Source organism: Brachyistius frenatus, unplaced genomic scaffold (genome assembly GCF_029030835.1).
Source record: "Brachyistius frenatus isolate BFR_SWC_R1_liver_20210118 unplaced genomic scaffold, ASM2903083v1 Contig_63, whole genome shotgun sequence".
NCBI classification, from domain to species: domain Eukaryota; kingdom Metazoa; phylum Chordata; class Actinopteri; family Embiotocidae; genus Brachyistius; species Brachyistius frenatus.
Window position 1 is genome coordinate 2,231,826 of NW_027210662.1, and position 9,982 is coordinate 2,241,807.

Here is a 9,982-nt window from a genome sequence, read left to right on the forward strand (position 1 = left end):
CCCAGAAAAAATACTGAGGATATGCTCAGTGGTAGAAATGTCCCTAATTATCCCAATCATCAACACTCCAACAGTCCAGGCGAAGTCTGTTCAGACAGTAAACACACATTCAGAAAGCACAGCGTAGTTGTCTCTGCAGTATTGATTCTGTATGGAGGGAAGGGAAACCACCAGGTGACTTTTCATATCTGGATGCTGTTTCCTCTCTTTTTTGGTGATGCTCTTGCACAACACAATTCCTGACAGTAAGGTTATTATCATACTCTGAATTGGTGAAGCCGCATGTGTGCCAGTGTTCATTACAAGTGTTTCATTTCACTGTTCAACACTGGAGAGCTATATCTTAAAGTGCTCAGTGCTGTTATTGTTGTTGTTTGGCTCGAGCATAACCTGCATACACCACAGTTTGACCACCAGCTTAGGTAGAAACATTTGTTTGTTAAATAGATCAGTCATTTCTTCTTTTATTCATATTTTTTGAGGTGCCTTGAATTCACAGTTGTATTATAAATATAGTTAAATTATTGCTGACGTGGTTGCCCAGGAGGAACAAGAATAATACATACAGAGACATTGTTAGAGGAGCATTGATCGGGATTGAAATATTCTTTTCTTTTTAAACCGAGGTGGATTTTCCTTCTGTTCAGCAACAGATGAATTTTTCCCTGCACAATCCAACGGCCTTCCAGGCATCAAGTTTAACATTTATATTCTGACAGCGCTACTTTTGAATATAAGATCATTTATGAAGTGGGAAAAAAGAGAGAGGGTAGAAATGGAGATCTTGAAACTCATTGTTCTGCTACTCGTAAGTGGTTTCAGCTGAACACTAAGTTGCCAGTGGCAACCATTACTGGTTGCAGTTGAATTAATCTGCCTCTTTGACCAGTAATGACAAACAATTTTTCTGCTCTTAAGATGCCGTCGTTGGAACATTAGGTAGCTACTTGTTTTATTATACCTGTACTGTGATTGCTGGTTTGGAAATGACCAGTTTATTGCTCACCAAGCAAGCAAGTACAAAATGTGGTTCTCATGTGGGGCTACTATCTGACAGCATGCCAGTCTTTTGTGAATCCAGGTTTCTTGTTAATGTTTTAACAAATCGTTGCAATAGCTTTAGCCTAACTTTACAACAAAGCTCATCTCCTGATTTCAAATCACTATCACTGAAGTTGCTTGCAGAAAAAAACTACAGTATATAAGACAAATACTGTCTTTATTTATTTATTGGAGATCCATTTATCCTGCTTTATAATCATGAGCCTACATACATGGTTAAAGTGTTGTTGGTTCATCCAGAATGTGGTGCAGGGTATTAAGTATAAGCACAAAAGTACTCTGTGGTGCTTTGAATAGATTTTGACTGGATGTTGGGCTGGAAATTAAAGTACAGTGTGGTGCCTTTTGTTGCCATTGTGAGTGGTTTAAAATTTCAGTGAATATCGTTGCTAAATAGTCCACAGAGTCTAAAGCAGGGGTGATTTGGTCAAGGTCTGGGCTACTTTTTAGCTTTTCCTCTCGCTGCATATTTTGACGACTAACAATGAGAAAAAAATGTAGTTTGGGAACTCTTAATGAAGGCAAAATAAAAGAAGCTTTCGTACAAAGCTGACATTGAAATTTTGAGAGTAAATTCATTCCACTACCTCTACTTTTTTCTCTTTTTATGAAAAAAAAAAACAAAACACAGAATTTCTGGTATATTTGAATTGCTTTTAAACTTACTTATGAAAACATTCATCTTATTGTGTTGTTGTCTACATGTCCAACATGTTCATTATGGAGTGCCGGAATGTGTTCTTAATCTTTAAACTGATGAACTAACTAATCTACACCCGTAATTTACGCTCACAATGCATGCATAATCAAAATAACAAAGAACAGATTAGTCGTGTTGCTGATTAGCATCATATCACTGATTGCTCTGCTTCCCACGACCCATTCGGAGGTTGTGTTTGTCCTGTATTTTTCTTTCTTGCTTGAAGGCACCAGACTTCAGACGACATGTGCATTTCAATTATAGTCAAACAGTGGTTTTAAACTTCTGACACTCTCCGAGGGAAAAAAGAAGACACTGCAGCTCACCTCGCTCTCCTGCTGTTCTTGGCTTCTTGTGAGGGGAAGGAAGTCTTGAATAATTAACCTTCATGCACTTGAAAAGTCAGGCACCATGTTCTATTTCTTGGCTCGGTTTTGGGCTTGAATACAGTTCCTGTTCCAACCCAGAGTCAGGCAAGGTGAAACAAAGGTACAATAACTGCAGTTTAGCTATAAAAATATTTATGTAATTGTGAATGTTTGATCATGGGCAGATTTCGTACATAAAATGGATAACAATCAATTACAAACATGACATTTTTTTAATGTATATTTTTGTTAACTCAATATTTTAAAAGTCGTAATACTGGCTCAGGTTTAAGGATGTGAAACAAACATATTTTGATAGGTTACTGATTTAATTATTTATTATTAGAATAGTAATTGCTAAAGTGCCACCACTCTCATTTTAAATAGATAAAGCAGTGCATAAAAGGATAAAAAGGTGTGAGATAAAGTGAAGTGGATTCTTACTGAGAAAGTGAAAAAAGGTAAAGATGCTGTGAAGGTGGATTATATAAGGAGTCTCTGCTGTGGTAAGGATACGATTTATGTGCCACATCTATAGTCACTCTGATTGAACTGAATATTTTATATCACTAGCCATTAGGTGTCAGTAGAGAAACCCAGGACAGGCCTAACCCTGAATCCAACAACACCAAGCAGTCTCCACCACAGTTCTCTGCCTGCAGTTTGCACTCCCCCACAATCCAGCAGCTGACACTGTCACCTCCCTCACTCAAGTTTTGATATAACCAGCATTTGTCTGCAGGCATCTCTGGAGATAACGGCCCAGAGCTCCTGCCTCTTTCACTCTGCTTCACATTCAAAGATAAATTGCAGAGGCGAATGCATGATGGGATTTGTTCCAAATGCATCATACATATTTTATTCCGACATGATACAATTTTCTTTAAACAGAGTCTAAATCATCATTTGCTGCACTGTGTCATACTTGAAACATGTCTCTAAAACAAAACAGGAGAAGACGTCTTCAATAAAGAATTTATAAATGTTAGTGAAGCCCATTTAAAACCTCACTAATTTTCACCCATGGCCAACATCCTCAAAACAAAGCCTTAACTCAGTGATGCAACAAAGATGTAAAATCCGGAGCTGTAAAGGATGAATGGCGAAAGATGAGACAAGCTGTGGGAGCTGGAAGATGTTTTCAAGCTCAGAGTAGCTAATTCCCCCTTAAGAGCACTTAATGAGGATCATCAACTCCTCAGAACAAATCCAGTTTTAATAATACAGGTCAGGAAGTGAAATTGTTCTTACAGCCTGGTGCAAAAAAACCCCTGCTGTGTTCCTCCTCCAAGGGCAAGCTCCAGTATGAAAAATCACTGGCCTTCAGCTGCCCTCCGCACTGGAAAAACTATGACACCAGGTCAGAGACGGGAGCAGGGAGATTCGCTGCTCAGCCCAACCGGGCAGACAACCATCTGCTGCAAAATCCTTTGTGAGATGCTCTAAACCTCCCCAGGCGCTGTCACACCTCTCCCACCAACCGTCCTAATGCTCATCACCTGCACGTGCACGCACACACACAGTTGTGTTTCCATCACTTCAGAGGACATTGTATTGACTTCATTTCCTGGGGATCTTACCATAGTCATTACCAATTCTTGCCTAATCCAACATAGTTTGAACATTAATCCATCTATTTTCCTTATAATTTAATGAGTTCCATTATCGGGACTTGGCTGAGGTGGGTCCCCACAATCTGTATAAACTGATTTTTGTCCCTTATGAAAGCAAGTGTGAAACCTGCTACTACCTATATTTATTGTTACTCTGAATATTATTGACAGCAAGAGTCAGCAATATTTTACAACAGAAACCTCACAATGGTAAATTTTCCATTTTGTGCTTCAAATGACTGTATTTCATTCAACAAAACTCCTTTTAGCAAGGCATGAATAATAAATTGTTCATGTTTCCAAACAGTATTATTTGTATTCAGAAGCCAACGAGGAAAAGCTGTGCAGAGAAAAATACTTCAGCCTTGAATTTCCACATCAGTCGTCACATTATCAGACTCATTAAATACCAAATTCTTTATTTCATTGCCAAACATTTTTCAAAGTCAACAGTCAACAGTTTTATACAGAGTATTATTAAATGTGCTTTCCCTGTGTTTTCGAGACAGAAAAATTTCTCCTGGATGCTTTCAGTTTATGTCAACAGACTAAAGACACAGCACTCAATGTTATGGTAATCTATTAGCTGTTAACGCGTATGGAAAGTAATTTCTTGGTAATACAGTATAAAGGCTGTTCTTAGCTTAGAAATCTCAGATGGGAGAGTTGACAAAATAATGTCCTAATGTACAGGAAGTTTGCAAACAAGGACACAATGAGAAACATAATGTGAATTTGATGAGTCCATGAATCATAACTGACGGTGATCAGCAGCCAACTGTTACCATACGGTTGTCATTCTACATTATTTTAATTCACTATTAATTGATTATTTATATCTGGATTTTCTGAATGTATTAGCATCCAGACGATTGTGTATTGTACTAAATAAATAAAAAAACAAATTGTGATGTCTGTCTCTTCATATTGTATGCAGATGAAATACTTAGAAATGGATCTTCTGATCTGCATCAGCCCATTGTTATACCCGCTCCTCTCAACAACACATCCACAGAGACACACACACACACACACACACAAGCAGGTCTGTTTCTGGGTCGCTTGCCTTCCTCTGCAGAGCTTCCTGCAGAGTTTCTGGTTCAGACGGAGGTGCTCCCTTTGAGATGAAATTCAAATGCTGATCCACATAAAAACAGCTCTGACAGCAGTCAAATGAAGCACAACAAACAGGGGAAAAGAAATTCATGGGAAAAAGAAAAAATATGTTCTCAAAAATGTTTCAGCACCGAGCTTGAGCTTTTTTTTAATTCAAGGTGAATGACTCCCACGAAACATTTCTCTGCTTGACAATGAAGTGGAATGAAGATATGAAATTGTGGCGTGTTAAAGTAAAACCTGCTCATTCCATTGTATCCACTTAAAGTAATCAGGTGTGCCAGTCTGCATGTGACCACAAACTTATAAATGAATAATACAAAATACCCTTAAAAATGTAGTCACATTTATTTCTTCAAAGCATGAGGATGAGTCATATTTCAGATGGTAGGGGGTCTGGATTGGGGTTGTTGCCATTTCAGTATTGCCACATAGTGTCAAATACACCAAGGGAAGGCTGCCTTTTCCCAACACAGTACGCTGCCAGGGTAGAGGGTAAAAAGCAGAAGCAGGAGGAAAAAAAAGAATCCCTGCTTGAATTTAAGTACGAAATGAGAATCAATCAAAGTAGAAAACACTGAAATGTACATCACATCACATCCAGAGGAACATTTTCTGGCCTCTTCCTGCTGCCAGGGGTGACGGCAGATCAACTGGCAGTTAGTTTAAAGGCGAGAGACAGAGAGGGAGCGTGATAGAAGGATTACGCTCGAATCTGGTCCCTTATCATTTAGTTCAGTCTGCTGGCTCAGCAGCAGAAAGCAAATTGAAACTAACAGGATCTGCTGTAGCTACTACCTCTTCACAGTAATATGTGAGCCAAGCCAGGCCTGCCTGTCATTAGAGGATTACACTTTATGTCCTCTCCTACTGCCAACAGAATCCTGATGTCCTTAAAAGAGCAACCCTCCCGAAACAAAAATCACATTATACATTTGTTAATATGACGATGCCTCCCCTGACAGAAGCCAAGATTGTGATATTTTTTCAGGAGCTTATATGCAAACCTATACCATTAGTAATTATTTATTATAGCAGTTCAGAGCCTGAAAACGCATTCATTACACAGGAAATACTCTTGGGTTCTATAAAAGTGCCTTCAAAAGTAATTTTGACAGGCGACATTACTGCACACCGATGCATTCACTGGCCTGTCTATTTATGCAGCCATCCTATATATTGTCTGTGGTGACTTTTAATGCAGAGTCGAGTCGCAACAAGCACTTACTTCATTCTTATTCTGATGAATATTTTGTCACCTTGGCTGTAATTTAGACAGAAATACATTCCCAAAGAAAAGGTGCTGCATTACACAATAGTGAAAGGAAGTTGAACTCATTTTGAATTCCAAACATATATTACGGGTTTATTCACTTCAATAGCAGGATAAGCCTCTTGAGATGAAACAGCTCATTAGAAGCATAAAAACAAGGAAGAAAAAACCCCCACTTAATCGACCTAGGCTTCAGCACGACTTTCTCGGAATCATTCCCATATCTTTGGTGAGCACTGTGTAAGAAAACCTCAGTGATCCAAACAGGTAAGCTGTATTAATCTCACAAGTTCTCATTTCATTTTACAAATTGAAAAGCATCGAACAAAATCCAGGAAGCTCATAAATTCCAACAGGGAGCGTGAAATGGAATATTTCATTTTCTGCCATACAAAATCAGCAATACAAAGCAAAATGTTAGTCAACTCTTCACTTTGAGCAGCAACTTTGACTTTGAATAGTTCTGTCTGTGTCAACATCACGATGCAACATAATGCAAACTAAAAGGTGTTGCATATAACTACAAGAATCATCACTTTACATTTGCAGGGTGGCCAAAATATTTTTCGTGACTTAAGTTAACAACTATTCTCTAATAAATAAGCTAAATCAGCTTGATATGTGAAAGTTGTGTTCACATGCTGTTTCTGCTGTACCCTACAGGACAAAAAAGTAATTCCTGCAGATTTACATAGTACTTTTTATTTCATCTTCATTTTAAATTCTCTTTGCTATCTTTACCTTTTACTAAACACTGCTAGAGATTCTGTTGTATCTAATGATGTTGATAATGTTAACAAAGGTGCTTTTAAGATCAATATTTTTCCACCACCTGCATCTATTGTGCATTTATGTGAGGGCATATTAATATTCCTCATCTGGCCAAAAAATTCCTCACTACCTCTGTCCTCCTTGTATTAAACAGATTTTGGGGATTTTCTTTCTTATGTTTGACAGAATCTACATTTTGTATAGTGTCAATCATTTGTCCTCTTGCCCTAACAATTTGCAAACACATCTTATACTATAATGAAACGGGTAATTTCCCTTTTTTTTATTTATTACATTTGACAGTATAATACGTCCTTCAAAAGTGTATCTACAGTATATACATTGATAGTACCTCGAATCCTATACGTTTTCCATGGCCTCAGTTTTGTGTGAGGTGTCTGGATTCTAGAGCAACATATTGTGCAGTTACTTCTATAGTTACAGCGAGTGATTTTTTTCGCTTTTGCCGCAGATTGGGGTCGAAAGTTCAATTTTAATCCTATTAGATCTTAATACACCATTTGACAAGCAAGAATTTAAATGTACTGCTTTAATTTTGGGAGTTGACATCAAAGGCAAAACACGAAACTGCCTTCATCATACCACTACAACATTCCCACTATATATAGAAAACATTTCAGCACGTGTTACCTTGTGGAGTTCCTCAAGGTTCAGTCTTAGGCCCTGTCCTTTTAACAATTTTTCTCCCATGTGACCTTATAGCAGGAAAGGAATTGCCTTGGAATGAATTCCCCCTTTGTGAAGCTTGTGATTTCAGTTTGTGCACCGAGTCTGTGTCAAAAGACATGATCATTTTTGAGACTAACCCTCAGAGGGTCTTTTTGTAGAGCGTCCTGCAGCACAATCCATCACTTAAAACATAGCAAATAAGGATGGCTGTTCTACCAACACAAAAACTCCAGTGCCCTTTGAGAGCAGTTTTTGGAGTTAACTCATCATTTGGACAAACATAATTGCTAATTTCTTAATTTCATAAAGCAGGCTATGCATTTCTCTATTTTGACCAAGAGTCACACATCTCTAATATTTCCTTCTTTGAATAAAGCCCCTCAGAGTGGTAAAGGCAGACCAAATCAGACCATTCCAATTCAGGCATCCCCTCACGGATTAAACATTTAGAAATGATTTTAAATGTTACTGATTACATTTAATGCATGGTTAAATCAAGTCCTGGGGCACACAGCAAACATTTTAACTTGCTAAGCCTCTTTATACCACATTCGTCCTCAGGAACTACAGTTTGTCACTTGTTACTTATGAGCCGAGGCTGTTTTGTAACAGTGTTTCTTAAAATCAATCTTTATCTCTTCAAAGCAAACCTACAATTTGCCTAACATGGGGAAATCAAAATTTGATTAAATCAGTGCAACACAAATAATCTAAAATCAAGCAGTTGGATTTAGTGGTGGAAAGAACTGTAAGATACTGTGTTTCACTATTGTACCTTTTACCACACAACATTTATTTTATATCTTTATTTACCAGTTACTTTGGCGATTGAGATTAAGATTAATCACACAAGATATAATCAACAAATAAATTATGATGTATTATAATAAGTGAAGATAAGACTTCACCGATCCCAGTAAATTATACGATATTTTGAAATGAGCCATACTGCATGATGAGTAGGCGCTTTAAGTATTTGTTGAAGCTAATACTTGTGTATGAAATTTTAAGGAAAACATTTTAATGCAGGATTTTGACTCAGCAGTGCATTGCAGAACTGCTAATCATATACAAAAACCTGCATGTTTTTTTCACCACTTATTAGAATTGTAAAAACATCTAAATAAATAAACACACACACAGACACACACACACACACACACACACACACACACACACACACACACACACACACACACACACACACACACACACACACACACACACACACACACACACACACACACACACACACACACACACACACAACCAATTCTTACTGTCATATAAGGGAGATTAATTTTTGATGATTGTCAATAATCTTTCCAGGCACAATCATCCATAGACAAAAGGGCAGTGAGGAATGTATTGGGGAACATATAATGAGACATGCACAATTCACCAGCACCTGCTGTAAAATCCAAGTAATGGAGGGAGAACACGAAGCAAAAGCCAGTGAACCAGATAGCACATGAATAAAGCAGTAGGGAGATAGATGGAGCAGGGTCTCGAGCCCTCCCTCCCTTCTCATTTCCTTCGGCGCAGGTTTGGAGGCATCCTTGGCTTTAATCAGGCTCACCTAAGCATACCTCAGCACTGCTGTGCCACGATGATGGATGGCCTGGAGAAATACCTATAATGGCAGCCTCCATGCTATGCTTTGTATTTGGCAAAGCAGGTGCTCACGCTCCAAAAACTTTGGTAGTGAATCAAACAACCAATAAGACAACAAAGGCATGTAGTTTTACATGCTTTTAACATTCCCCTGTTAATTATTGCATTCCCCTACTGTGCCTTATTTGTATCTCAAGGAGATAACTGGCTTGAATGTCCCAACCTGGTGTCTCGAGGTACGGACACAGCTGAGAAGTGGAGGCTTTGAGGGCATTTCTGACATTTTGTGTGATATATTACACCGTGCTAACATGTGTGTCATTCCTGTTTGCCTCTGGACTGACATCATGTAGGGTTGATAGAAAGATGTCTTCCCACTCAGTCCTGAACAATACATTTTGTTCTCTGAAAAGTGCCAGAGGCTCAGTTTAATCTATTCACACACTCTTTTTTCATGCTGTTGCCTTCAAGGGCCGAGGCTACTGCTGCACACAGAGCAGCTCGTGTAATTGTAATAAATAATGTATGATTAATATGGCTGATTAAACAGTCTGGGAATCCTCTCCCTGTGGGCAACACTACTTCTAGCAGAATAACAAAGATTACCTTGGAGCTTTCCGCTCTTGTCACACCATTGTCTGACAAGAGTTAGACAGCTGCTTCACATCAAAGACCATTTTTATGCAACACACCTTTGCTCAGTTCAGTTTTACTCAGTTTGAAAGTATTACAGGGTGTGCAGTTTGGGGAAAGTTTTCCAGTGGGCCGAACCGTG